This window comes from Marmota flaviventris, chromosome 2 (assembly GCF_047511675.1).
Source record: "Marmota flaviventris isolate mMarFla1 chromosome 2, mMarFla1.hap1, whole genome shotgun sequence".
NCBI lineage: Eukaryota > Metazoa > Chordata > Mammalia > Rodentia > Sciuridae > Marmota > Marmota flaviventris.
Genome location: NC_092499.1, coordinates 32,986,099 through 33,000,508, shown reverse-complemented (window position 1 = coordinate 33,000,508; position 14,410 = coordinate 32,986,099). Strand labels below are relative to the sequence as shown.

At 39.1% G+C, this 14,410-nt stretch overlaps 1 protein-coding gene across 6 annotated transcripts in view; it reads left to right on the top strand.

The window, feature by feature from the left end:
* The window catches only part of Chd8 (chromodomain helicase DNA binding protein 8), a 62,117-nt gene that overhangs the window by 3,776 nt on the left and 43,931 nt on the right, over positions 1-14,410 (top strand). Inside the window, exon 1 of one of the 6 annotated variants that reach the window (XM_071607740.1) lies at positions 10,605-10,685. The exons of 4 other annotated variants lie outside the window; for them this stretch is intronic. The gene's annotated coding sequence lies outside the window, so the exon portion shown is untranslated. Of the gene's footprint in view, positions 1-10,604; positions 10,686-13,618; positions 13,641-14,410 lie in introns of those variants that run through there. One more of the 6 variants, XM_071607741.1, reaches the window with a different exon arrangement.

Below are 14,410 nucleotides of genomic sequence, written 5' to 3'. Positions count from 1 at the left end.
TTACCACTGGGCTATATTGCTAGTTCTTTTTATTTTTATTTATGTATGTGTGCAGATTTTGTACTGCGGATTGAACACAGGGGCACTTTACTATTGAGCTAATCTTTAGTCCTTTTTTTATGTTTTGAGACAAAGTCTTTCTAAGTTGCTGAGTTCTTGCCAGGTTACCAGATAATTAAATGGCATACTACTGCAATTGCTAGGTAATAATTTTCAGAACTGTGCTTCTTTTCTCCCTTTATGTTGGCACCTTAAATGTGATAGTACTGGAGCTTGCGATCCTCCTGCTTCCGCCATCCCAGTGGCTAAGTGATGTTTAAAATTTAAGCTACGTAGTTACTGACATTTAAAATTTAAGCTACAAAGTATGTTAATCTCTGAAGATTCTCATTAAGCTCTTGTATAGGTAACATTTGTTTTTGTTTATTTGCCTTTTTATTGTCCATTATTTTCTGTCCTTCACTAGGGTTCTTGAGTTGTTTAATGTCACATCTGAAGCAAAATGGTCAACTTTAAAATATATCTTGCCTTCAGATTGTAGCAGGAAACTTTTTTTTTAGATGTAAGTGGACACCATAACTTTATTTTATTTATTTATTTTTATGTGGTACTGAGGATCAACCTACTGTCTCATGTGTGCTAGGCAAGCACTCTACCTCAGAGCCACAACTCCAGCCCGCAGGAAACCTTTTAAAATGAAACAATTTCTGTCCAGTAACTGTTATGTTATAATCAAAAAATCCAGTAGGCATAGATAGAAATTTGCCTGGCATAGATAATTGCTTTACCTTTGTCTTCAGCAGGAATGGCCAGGAATATATTCTGAACAGTAAAAATGTGTATGGAGCCTAGACAAAGTTCCAGCTTCTTCAAATTCAGATTATCAGTGTACTATTCTCATTATTTTGAAAAGAGTTCCCAGAACAATTATTTATTGTTGTGCATAATTGCTAATCAAAGGTTGACTTTGTTGTTGAAAGACTGAAATAGCCCTGATTTTATTTCCTCTACGAATCACCAGAGTAATTTACTGTATGTTGCTTCATTTTATGTTATTTTCAGATTTTATTTCATTAAAAAAAGATAATTAAATGGCATACTACTGCAATTGCTAGATAAAATTTTCAGAACTGTACTTCTTTTCTCCCTTTATGTTGGCACCTTGAATGTGATAGTGCTAATCCTTTTTTGGGTAAATCCCAGTATTCTAGTAATTAGTAATTCCATAATAACACCTTTTTGTTTTGAGAGTCTGTAACTTCTAAGACTATGTCAGTAACTTTTTGAGAAAAGTTATTCAGTAGCTGATTTTCTCCCTTCTTTTTCTTTCCTTCCTTCCTTTCTTTTTGCTTGTGAAAGTGTATGTGTGAGTGTGTGCAACACCCCCCCCCCCACCCCACCCCCCACCCCCCGCCGCCAAGATTGGGCCCAGGGCTTCCAAGATGCTTAGCACATGCTCTACCACTGAGCTATATCCAGAGCCCCTTAACTGAATTCTTAATTTTATTTGACAGGGAGGAGGATATTAATGAGTTGTTAAGCCTTTAGGGTTTCTCCAGTTGTTTTTTGTGGTCATTACAGAAACCTTTGGAATTTTCTGCTTTCCTTATTTCTACTACATCTTTTGAGGGTGTACTATAGACATCTTTGGGGCTTATTCCTTAGGACATCAGTATTCAGAAGTACATTGTCCCATTAGTGATATGAGAAGATCTTTTTGGTTGGTTGTAGAAGAAATTTCTGTACTTTGGTTGCCTATTTAGAACCCAAATCAACAAATTATTTTGTGTGGAACAAGATTTTATCAAGTATACATTTACCTAGGTAAAATAAATGGAAAATTTTTCAGGATTTTTGAATCAGGAATATCAAATTGCATGAAAATCTTCTTCATTGCTCCTCCTCAGAACTCAAGTTATTTATTTATTTATTTTCAAATTTTACCCCTTTCTGGGGGGTGGGACACATCAGTCATCTCTTCCCTTGTTTGCATATGAATTCTCTTATGAAATGTAGTGCTTTGCTTGCTCTCGGTTGTGTCTCCCATTAAGGCTTTTTTTTTTTTTTTTTTTTTTTCCCCAATGAGGTTTGGTCATTTCTTTTCATTGCTCTCCTGAAAAGTCATGGGAGTCAAAAGCTAAGGTAGCTGGATCTAGGTAGGCCTGAGAACTACCCAGGGATAGCCTTGTCAGAGAAATCAAAGTTACTACAAGCAGGTCCACACTGCTCCTGCCTTTACTAGGGATTGAACCCAGGGGCACTTTACCACTGAGCTGCACCACCAGCCCCCCACCTTTTTTTTTTTTAATTTTGACATAGGATCTTATTAAATTGCTTAGGGCCTTGCCAAGTTGCTGAGGCTGGCCTTGAACTAGCAATTCTCCTGCCTCAGCCTCCCAAGTGGCTTGCAGCCAATGTGCCATTGTACCCAGCCTCACAAGCAGATTTTGTGAAGTAAATGGAGTATTTATGAAATAGTAGCATATTCCTACAAACGTGAAAATGATTAGTTGAATTACTTGGGAAGTTGCCTTAGACATCAGTGCTGGTTGTGTTCCATGGTTAGGAGGTTAAGGTAGTACAAGGGTCCTTTCATCATGCCAAGCAGTCCAACTATTCTAATTATGAAACTTCCACATATGTTTCAATATCCCACCTGATTCTGCTTAGCACATCAGCTCTGCTAAGTCTACAAGTAATAATTTTGCTTTGAGATAAGCCTTTATTGGTACTGTTTTAAAATATTGGATGAGGAATAATATATTTCTTTGTTTGTACTATATGCCAAGCATTATATATTATCTTTTAATCTTTAGGACTACTCTGAAATGAATGGGATGTTAGTTCATTTACAGAAGATGACTTAGGTAGATAACTTAACTAGGAGTAGGACTCTGGTCTGTCCGATCAAAGCCCTATTTGTTATCCAGTCTTCCCCCATTTAAAAGTTCAGTGCTAACTTCTGTGGGAAGTATGAGACAGGTAGGCATTTAGTAACTTGTTAAAGCTGTACCTTTAGCAGTTGTAGAACCTTGAGCACATAAAATTTCTTTTTACTTTTGAATCTCTCTTTCTTTCTTTTCTTTTTTTTTTGGTACTGGGGATTGAACCCAGGGGTGCTTTACCACTGAGCCAAAAAATAAACCCCTTTTTATTTTTTTACTTTGAGACAGGACCTTGCTAACTTGCTGAGACTGGCTTTGAACTTGTGATCCTCCTGCCTCAGCCTTTCCAGCTACTGGGATTATAGGCATGCACTACCATGCCCAGCCAGATTGTCTTAAATTGACAAAGAGCAGTCATCCTTAAAAGATTAAGTTCTTATTTTCTATCTTCAGACTTAGGCTAAAACACCAAGGGTTTACTGAGGGGAAGAAATCTACAATGAGGTTGGCTTAAAAAAATGATCCATGCCCTATTTTTGAGTCATAAGTATATAGTGTCATTCATTTACTTCCTGCCATAGCTGTAAATTGGTTACTACTAAGGCATTATGATCCTAAACCTAAAAAGGATAACTAAAATTTCATTGTTTTCAACAGTGATTATTACACTGTAGAAAAGTTGTGGGGGGGTGGTTCTGGGGATCAAACCCATGATCTCACTCATGCTAAGCAAGCACTCTACCACTGATCTATATCCCCAGCTCACTAAAAACGTCTTTTATATATATTGCGTATAGCTCCTTTTGCTGTATGTAAAAGCTGTGTCTGCTATGGGTACTAAAACATAACGAATACCTTATGTTATTGTGTCTCTTCTAAATGGATGGGAAAGTGTATCACTGCCTTTTTTTTTTTTTTTTTTTTGATCACTGCAAGTAAGTGAGTGAGACCATTGCCTTTGCTCAGAAACCTTTGCATTACCCTTCCGTAGTTTCACTCCCACATAACTTTCGCTGGAAGTTCATTATATTCTTTTAGCAAAAGTACATTGAAGACCGGCTTTGAGACAGGACCTTGCTAACTTGCTTTGAACTTGCAATCCTCCTGCCTCAGCCTTCCCAGCTACTGGGATTATAGGCATGGGCTACCATGCCCAGCCAGATTGTCTTAAATTGAACAGGTCACACACAGTCCTTGCCCTTGAGAAACTTGCATTTTAATGGGGGAGGGAAGGATAGCAAACAACTAATGATACAGCCAGTTATTCAATGTACTATAAAGGAGAAGTACTGAATATTAAGAGGAATTTATAATAGTCTATAACTTAGAACATAGTATTGGTAGTTAAGAATGTGATTTCCGGAAGCTACACTGTTTAAATTTGAATCTGTCACCACTTTTCACTAGCTATAGGATATTGGGCAAATTACTTATCTCTGTGCCTCATTCAGTTCTTCATCTGAGAAATAAAGGTAGTTATTTCAGACTTGTTAAGAAAGTATAGGCCAGGCATGGTGCTGCACACCTGTAATTTCAGCGACTCAGTAGGCTGAGGCAGGAGGATTGCAAGTTGAAGGCCAGCCTCAGCAATTTAGGGAGATCCTAAGGAACTTAGTGAGACTCTGTCGCAAAGTAGAAAAGGACTGGGATTACTCAGTAATTAAGTGTCCCAGGCTTCAATCCTCAGCACCAAGAAAAAAGAAAAGCAAATTGAGCTGAGGGTGTGGTTCGGTGATAGAGCCAGCATGTGTGAGACTGGGTTCATATTCCTAGCACTGCAAAATAAAAAACCACAGTGGAAAAGAAAAGAATCAGTTAGAAGGCAATACCAATCTAGGGACGTGAAGATGGTAAATTAAGCCAGTAAATGGATTTCTGGAATATTTAGGGGATAGAGATAGAATTTTTAAATGTTGGATTTAGGTGTAAGGAAGGTTTTAGGTCTCTGTAGCCACAACTGGATAGGAGGTGCTGGAGAATGGTTACCTCCAATGACTGTTGAAAAGACTGAATAATAATTGAGGCTGTGTATTTTAATTAGACATCCTTGAAAAGAAACTATAGTGTAAAAGTAAAAGGAGGGAAAAGGACCAAAATGAAATTGGATAATTTAAAGAATTGGTAGAGAAAAGTAGCAAAGGAGAAGTGTCCGAAGATGTAGAAAACAGCATGAATAGTATGGTGCCCTTGAAACCAAGGGAAAAAAGTGTTTGAGGTCAGGAGTGGTTTTTCTGCAATCTTTATGACTCTTCCTTTGGTCCTTGAGTGTCTTAATGTAGGTCTTTTCATCATTCAAAGTTGATTGTCTTTTGAGGGGGTGTACCAGTGATTGAACTCGGGGGTAACCCACCACTGAGCCATATCCCCAGCCCTATTTTGTATTTTATTTAGAGACAGGGTCTCACTGAGTTGCTTAGTGCCTCACTGTCACTGAGGCTGGCTTAGCCTCCTGAGCCGCTGGGATCACAGGCTAACGCCACCGTGCCTGGCTGGGTATCTTTTTTTGTTGTTGTGGTTGGTACTAGAGATTGAATCCAGGGGCACTTTACCACAAAGGTAAGACTGGAATCCTAATTATTTATTTATTTACTTTTGTTTTGAGACAGGGTCTCACCAGGTTGCTGAGGCTGGCCTCTAATTTGCAATCCTCTTCCTGCCTCAGCTTCCAGAGTTTCTGGGATTATAGCTGTTCTTCACCATGCACAGCTGTTATCATTCAAAGTTGAATACTGAATGAAGCCAGTTAGCTGAACATTAACTTTGGACTTTAGAGAACCTAAAATGTAGCTATTCTTGTGTGCCTTAAATTAGTCTCGTTAGGCAGGGTGTGATGGCTCAAACCTGTAATCTCATCTGCTTGGTAAACTGAGGCTAGAAGATTGCAAGTTCCAGTCCAGCCTGGGCTATTTAGGGAGATTCTGTCTCAAAATAAAAATAAGAAAAAGGGCTAGGGATATACCTTAGAGGTATAGTGCCTCTGGGTTCAATCATCAGTACTACAAAAAAAGTGGAAATGGTGGGGGGTGGCAGGGCTGGGAATATAGTTTGTAGCTCAGTGGTGGAGTGCTTGCTTAGCATGCATGAGGCCCTGGGTTCAGTCACCTATTCCATAACAATAACAGCAAAATTAGGTTTACTTTAGAGGGAACAGAAGCTGTAGTGCATGCTCAAGCTTACAGGTATTGGCTTGCTGAAATTAAATATCTTGGAAGCCATTAATCTAGATACTGATGCCCTCTGAGGCTGATAGCATCTCCTAGGCAGGTACAGATATTGACAAAAGCAGATTTTTTTTCCCAGTTGTCTATCCAGACACGTTTGTTAATACTTCCTAGGACAGAATAGTTATGTGTCAAGTACTGTGTTAGGTGTTTCTTTAATCCTCGTAAATAGCTTTGTAATTCGGTACTCCTGTCTTCTTTATATGGAGAAATGAATAAGATTCAGACTAATTTACCCAGGTGTCTTATACCTCCATGTACAAATATAAGTAAAATATAAAAGGACTAAACAAAATGCTACCATAGCTTGTAGGTATTGTAGTTTATTTCTGCCTTGACAGTGGAATGTAGACATCAGAAAGTCTTTCAACTATTAAGTCCAGTGGACATTTTAAAGTTTGTTATTGGACATTTTTGCTTTGTTTGCTATATCGCTCTTCCCCCTGCAAATTTCTGCTCTCTTTGCTTTTGTGACACTGAGCTCTCCTGCTGCTCTAGCTCTTCCTTCTCTACCTGCTTAAGTAGGCATACCTTATTCTGATCCTTCTCTAAGGCTGTTCTTTAGCTTTTCTCCAACAAAAATCACAAATAGTTGGGGCTGCAGTTAAGTATTTTGTTTAACCTGCAAACATTTACTTTTTAAATATTTTTTTTTTTTAAAGAGAGAGTGGGAGAGAGAGAGAGAGAATTTTTTAATATTTATTTTTTAGTTCTCGGCGGACACAACATCTTTGTTTGTATGTGGTGCTGAGGATCGAACCCGGGCCGCAAGAACGCCAGGCGAGCACGCTACCGCTTGAGCCACATCCCCAGCCCCCTTTTTAAATATTTTTTAAAAAATTTTCTATATTTAAAACTTAGAAGATTTTTCATAAATTTTTTTTTGTTGTTGTTACTGGGAATTAAACCCAGAGGTCCTTAACCACTGAGCCACACCCCCAGCCCTATTTGTATTTTATTTAGAGACAGGGTCACACTGAGTTGCTAAGCACCTCGCCATTGCTGAGGCCAGCTTTGAACTTGAAATCCTCCTGTCTCAGCCTCCCGCGCCACTGGGATTACAGGCATGCCGTGCACAGCTCCATCATGTTCTTTTGAACTATATTGCTTTAATTCAAGTCTTACACATCTTATTAGGATTATTGGTTGCAAACACCAGAAATCATCTTTGAACTGACGTAAGCAGAAAGAGAATTTATTGGAAGTTGATTGTATGGCTTAAAAAATAATGGGAATGTTACAGAACCTGGTTTAGAAAATGGTCAGAAATCGAGACCTGACCACAGAGATCAGGGATCAGGGTCACATCACTGAACAGATTGACCCTAGGGAATGTGTCTTATATGTGTCCTTGTAGAGGATGATACTGTAGAACCCTGTTGTTTCTCATTGCCAAATACTATCTGACTGGTTGATCTGGGCCTTTTTTGTTGTTGTTGTTGGAGGAGGTAGGGGTGAGTGAGGTTACTCAGAATTGAATGCAGGGGCATTTAGCTATTGAATCATCTCCTGATACCTTTTTATTTTTTATTGTGAAATTTAAATTCAAAATAAATTAGGGTCTTAATAAGTTGCTTATTAGGACCTTGCTAAGTTACTGAGGCTGGCCTTGAACTTGTGATACTCTGCCTCAGCCTCCAAGTCACTGGGATTACAGACTTTTGCCACCACATCCAGCTTGTTCTTGAGTCTTTGCATTATTGCTACAAAGTCAGAGTTCACCAGCAAGGGTGTCCACTTGAACCAGCCTAGGTCATGTTCATATTTCTTTGTCAGGAAGAGGAGGAAGGGACCTAACCCCTCCTCTCTGGCTCTATAGTAGATAAGATCCCACTGAAGATTCCTCCCTATTCCCGCAATACAGGAAGGGCCCTTTTAGTCATTGAGCAGGGGAAAAAAATCAGCATGTATCCATTGTGCAACTCTTTCATGGACACTCAGCAGTCTTTATTCTGTATCTTCTAAGCCCCCAACCCCAGCCAAAGTTACCTAACCAAAATATATTTCTGTTCATGTCATTCCATTTTTCTGAGGCTTCTTAAATCTACCTGTAAGAAAATGCCTTAATGTAGTATTCAGTGTCCTCCATTGTTCAGCCCTTACCTATCCCTTCATCCTCATCTCCCTCCAGTATCTTTGTGATTTACATTTTGGCAAAACTGAACTACTGAAGGAAATACTTAGTTTCTTCAGGGTGTCTCAATGCTAGTCTCTTACGGCCTTTCCTTTTACAGTCTCTGCTGCCTGATCATGCCTTTCTATGGCTTACCTTACCTTCCCACCTAGTTAAGTCTTCTTCATCTTTTAAGAAACTACTTTGGTATCTTTTCCTTCTTAGTCAAGTTCTTTTTCTCTGTGTTCCTATAATAACCCTGCTGATTTCATTATCACCTTGTATTATATCACCTCCTATTATAATTGTTTACATTTGTCACTGTTATCAGAGTCCCTACCATTTTTTCCCCACATATATACAAATATTCTCTGAATGGGCTGAAGGGAATGTGTCTTATATTTATCTTTGGGTCCCAATACTAGCAAATTACTTGGTACATCAATGTTGATATCCTCAGTAAATGTAGAGCTAATGAATGAAGAGGCATTTGATGTAGATCTTAGAAAATTATAAAAATAAGATTTTGGTAAAGAAATGAATTAAGGATGGTGTATAATTTGAAGGCAGCAGTATTAGGAAGACCCAGATGAAAAAAAATATAGCAATAATAAGTTGAGTTTTTCGACTAGCATGTAAATGTATATAAATAGTATTAGTGGAAATAAGACTGAAAGGCAAGATGTGGTTTTAAAATTTATGTCTTAAGTAACAGGGAAACCTTTGAGAATTTAGCATGAGATTGATTTGGCCATATTATGTTTTAAAAAATTAATTTGGTAGCAGAATGGATTAGTAGGGAGAGAGATCAGTTATGAAACTTCTTTTTCTTACACAGCAACTGCATAAAAAAGGCAGTTGGTGGTAGAAATAGGAGTTGGATATATGAATCCTGACTTTGCCACTTAAGTTCATAGTCAAATCATTAAACGCTCTGTGTGTCTCTCATTGCACCCCTTTTTTTCTTGTGGTACTGGGGATTGATCCCAGGGATGCTCTACCACTGAACTGCACCCCCTGCCCTTTGTATTTATTTTGAGAAGGGTAAAGCTAAGTTGCTTAGGGCCTAAGTTGCTGAGACTGGTCTCAAACTTGCAGTCCTTCCTTTTGCTTCAATCTTCTGGGTTTTGGGAATTACAGGTGTGTACCACTGCACCCAGCTCAGTTTTCTCATCTATACAACAAGCTGGTTAACTTGTTATGACAGCCAAAGTCTTTGCCAGTTCCAAAATCTGTCTGTTGTATTTTGTAAGAGAGTCAATGGGTCTTGGCAAATGATTGGATGGTAGGTACAGAAGGAAGTTTAAGAGATACCTTTTGAGGTTTTGAGCCAGATGAATCGGAAATAGTACTGCTACCCACAGAGTGTTAATTGGGTATTTCTAGCATACCTAGTGGTAAAACTAGAATCTTTAAAAATAAGAAATCTAAGGCCAAATTTGATCTTTCTAGTTTGCATTTGTCGTAGATTACAGAAATTAGGATTTCAATGTTAAGGATAGTCACTTTTCAGAAGAACTAGTGGTCAGGAGGGAAGCAAAATTTTTTTTTTTTTTTTTAAGTAACAATTTCCTTTGGGGGATTTAACCTTACCATCTTTCTGGGGATTTGCGGGGAAATTATTTGTTGTATCAAGTGACATTGCAAAGTGGACAGTTACCAATATGTCAAACAGACTATTTCGAGAAAAATAAGGGTGGGAGACTGGGTTTGGGGGTAGAGGATATGTGTTTTGGGGAGGTAGAGGACCAGGATGTTAGAGGGTATCCGAGTTAAGTTTCTAAAAGCAGTGCTGCTGCTGAAGGGTTAAAGTGTCAAGAATGCAAGCCAGCTCTATGGGTTGTGGTAGAAAGAGTGCTTTATATTTTGAGAGTAAAAAGCTCCATATACCAGCCACTGTACTAACTCCTACAGTGCAGGGAGGATTTGGCACCTTACACTGTGCAGTGGGATAAGGTATAGTCACTACAGTAAAGGTGTTGACAGGACTGCTGGAAGGCCAGGGTTCCAGAGGGAGGCGGAGCTGGCCTAGTGCGGAACCCTCCCTCCGGAGTTTTATACTCTTAGGTGTGCAGAATACGGTGTAGGTACGTGGTAGGGAATTTAATCCTCAGGACCGATTTCTTGCACCGAGAGACCGAGATCGTTCTACGGGCCAGCCCCCCCCCCCCCCCTTTTTTTTTTTTTTTTTTTAAGCAAGCTGCAGGCTTCGCCTGGGCCCTAGAAACCGGATAGGCCTCTCCGTGCGCTCTCAACCTAACCTGCGGAGGAGGGGGAGGGGGAGTTCTTTCTAGTCCCACCCTTTGCGCTGTTTTGCGTCTCTGCGCCTGAAGTGAGTGGCAGTGGGTTTCAGCCAATGAGAACACGGGGCGGGCAGGAGCATCAAGTTAGGTTGCGCAGGAGGAGGGGGAACTGGTGCTGGAGAGACAGCGAGAGGGGCGAACCGGCCCCCCACGGCCGCTGCAGGTAAAGCCACCTCTCTCTCCCACTGGGTGAGGCACAGCTCATTTTCTCTCTCAGGGGTTGTTGGGCCCCTCAGCCTGTACTTCGTCCTAACGTTGCTTCTACCCAAGGCATCCACACCCCCACCCCCCCGCATCTTTTCCTCTTGGCCACCCCACCCTGGAGGGCACCCCCCGCTAGCTCTCTCCCTCAAGTGCTTGTACCTCATCTCCATTTTGGGGGCGCCAGTTGTCTGAAATCTCCCGCCTATGCTGCGGGCCTTATTGGCACGAACCCTGGCAGTATGAGCAGGTAATGTACCCGGGTCACCCCCACCCCCACCCCCAGTTGCGTTTTCCTCTCCATCAACCTCTTACTTCCTTACCTGATTCCTTCTTTTTCCCCGTATAAGTGCATAATTTCTGTAGTTTCTCCTTTACCTCCTGAAAAGACATGATTTTAGTTTTCATAGTTGCCTATTTTGCTTTTCCTATTTATAAGGAAGGTTTTACTTTACCAGCCATATTTGCCCCAAATGTCCATAACCCGATTGATGGGTTAGTGCTTTCTCCTTTAGTAATTGGAAAACAGTAGACATACATTTGGTAGTGAGGATGGTGAAGATAGAGAAAATGGCCTACAATCTTGGTCTTTTTGAGGCAGTCTGAGTGGCTTCAAGTTAATAGTTCTATTTTTTTTTTTTGGTCTGTGTCCTTCTATCCTGATCCTTTCTTGACCCTAACTTGTGATTGCATTCACTTTGGATGTTTATTTGCCATTTCTGAATAAGATTTGAGACTTTGTGGGGTCTCATAAGTATCTCCATGGTATAGTTTTTAAGTGCTTCCACTCTAAAATTACATTGGGTATTTTTATTTTAGCCCTTCTGATTATTTTACTTTAAAGGGATTTCTCATTTAGATTAAGCTGCTTCTGCCCATCTTGTGATTCAATAACCTGTGTGTATATCTATCTGCAGCTGATCCTCTTGAAAAGGATACAGTTTCCAACAACAAGATTTACACTTTGAAGTAAAATAGTTTATTCTTTTCTGAATCTTTGGGCAGCTAGAAATTAAGTGGGCATGAGAGGTACTTTCTAAAAGTGCATATTACAGAAAAAGGTCAGTATTGCTCAATATGGCATTTGTTTGTTATTGTTTAAGAGGATGGCCAGTACAAGGAAATCTGTAATGGAGAATGAATGTCTGTGGTTCAGTTTATATAATTTTATCTATTAGACAATGGAATAATCTCTGTTGCAGTGTTTCTCATCCATCAAACAGTGAACTATGATAAACTCCCTTTTGAGAAACCATAAAAACCTATTTCAGAGATGTTGATAACCTTTTCAAGCCAGCCATGCTGCTTTCTCTGTTTCAACCTCTCTTAACCCCCATCTTAGTTTTTACAGATTCTCACAGGTTAGCAAGATTTTGTTCAATTTTACCAAATAAAGTAACCTAAACAATGAAATGTAAAGCTACAAATATAAAACTACAGTACTGAACACATTTTAAAACTACATTTATATCTCTCCCCCTACTCCAACCTCCACTTCCTATAAGCTTTTCCAAAGGGATGTGTCCTCCATTCCATAGTTGAGAATCATTGCTATGTTGAAAGATATGGAAAAATTTAGAATAGAATTAACATAAAATTCTTTGTGATAGAACAGGCAAGTTGTTATAGAAATGGGCCAGGATGAGGCAAAATATAAACCAAGGACAAGAAGCTGGGCATGGTGGGGCACACCTATAATCCCAGAGTCACAGGCAAATTGGGATGTTGAGGCAGGAGGATCCTAGGCACCTAAGTGAGATCCTGTCTCAAAACATAAAGAATTGGAGATGTAGCTCAGTGGCAGACCACCATTAAGTTCAATCCCCAGTATTGCAAAAAGAAAAAAAAAAGCAAAAGCAGTAAAACAAGAACTGTGTTAAATATGTAACATAGCTTCAGAAGAATATCAGTTTATATTTACTTCCAGGGGAAAGAGTGGTGCCTCTTGAAGGAATCGAGATGAAGGGTATTATTGATATATATGCAGTAACTGGGTTATTTGGAGATTATAGATTTGTAGACTTAAATTTCAACCTTAACTGACCTTCCTGTTCGTTCCTTTTCTCTACTCTCATCCCCCAGGATCTCTGTCATGAGTCTGGACATTAATTTAGAATTATGAAAAATAACCTAAGTACAACTACTAAATTCTTACCTCCTTTTGAGCACATGCATATTTCTGTCTGTTTTGGGCAATGGTAGGACAAGACTGACCTTTTTTTTTTTTTTTTTTTTTTTGTACTAGGGGTTGAACCCAGGGGTGCTAAGCTACATTCCCTAGCTCCTCACTTTTTTTAATGTGTGTGTGTTTGTTTTTGTTTTTCTGTTCTATTTTGAGACAGGGTCTTGCTACATTGCTTAATACCTTGCTAAATTGCTGAAGGTGGCCTTGAACTTGGGATCCTCCAGCCTCAGCCTCCCAAGTCACTGAGATTACAGGCACATACCAGTGTGCCTGGTAACTTCATTCTTAATATGATAAAAGTGTGGTATGACTTCATTATCTGGGCAGTTGTTTTACCATAAAAGCCGCTTAACATCTATTTATTTTTATTACCAGGATTTGAACCATGGAAAGAGAATTCATGACTAGAATTCTCTATGGTAAAATAGGCCAGACATGTATACAGTCAAGATGACCCATAAGAAAAGAAAGAGGGAGTGAAGAAAAGATTTTTGGGGTCAAAGGTTTAGTCTTGTAAAAATCAAGGACAGTTGAAAATGAGAACTAGAAAAGAAATAGAAGACTAGGATAAAAAATGCCTATGAATTAATTAGGTCAGTGGAAGTGAGTTGCGACTGTGAAGTAGTGATACTTGGAATTATGACATTAAATCACTGACATTTTTTTTTTTTTTCTTTTAAATTATTGGCCTAGACTGAACCAGTAGAAGCAGACGTTTGGCCCAAAAATTGGGTAAGGAGAGGTAAATGATAATACATGCTCCTCCCTCCCATGGGGGTAAGGAAATATTTCAGAAACTGTTAACCTTGTTTCTGCGATTAAAAAGTGAGATCTCTGAGATTGAGCCATTATGGGGGAAAGGAAGAACATAGATGAATAAGTAGCAAGGACTTGTGAAAGGGACAAAATACCCCGTGGAAGAAAGGACAGGTTCTAAACTATTATGAATACAAACTTATAGTTAGTGGAAACTTGGTCAGTAGTTTTTGTATGACACTTAACAGTAGACATTTAGTATAACTTCTGTGACTTTGAGTAGGAGATAAAAGATAAGTGGCAGAGTAAGACATAATTAGTAAAAAAAAGTCAGTGATAGTAGTTTTAAGGAAATTTGTAAAATTGTTGAATAGATTTTCATTAAGAAACATCCATGACTTTTCTCATCACCATTTGAGTAATTTGAGGGCCAATATTAAGAGAGGCTGAAAGAGCTGCTGGAATAATTTAGCCAGTAGTGAGTAGTAATATTGATCTTGAAATGTGAAAGTATACAGTTATTGAAGCTAGGAAGATCTTGTTTAACATTAGTGGAGGGGCCGGGGTTGTGGCTCTGGGGTGGAGCACTTGCCTAGCATGTGTGAGGCACTGGGTCCGATCCCCAGCACCACATAAAAATAAAAACAAATAAAATAAAGGTATTGTGTCTATTTACAACTAAAAAAAAAATGTTAAAAAAGAACATTAGTGGAGACACCTTTTATGCTTTGTAATTTTGACTAATG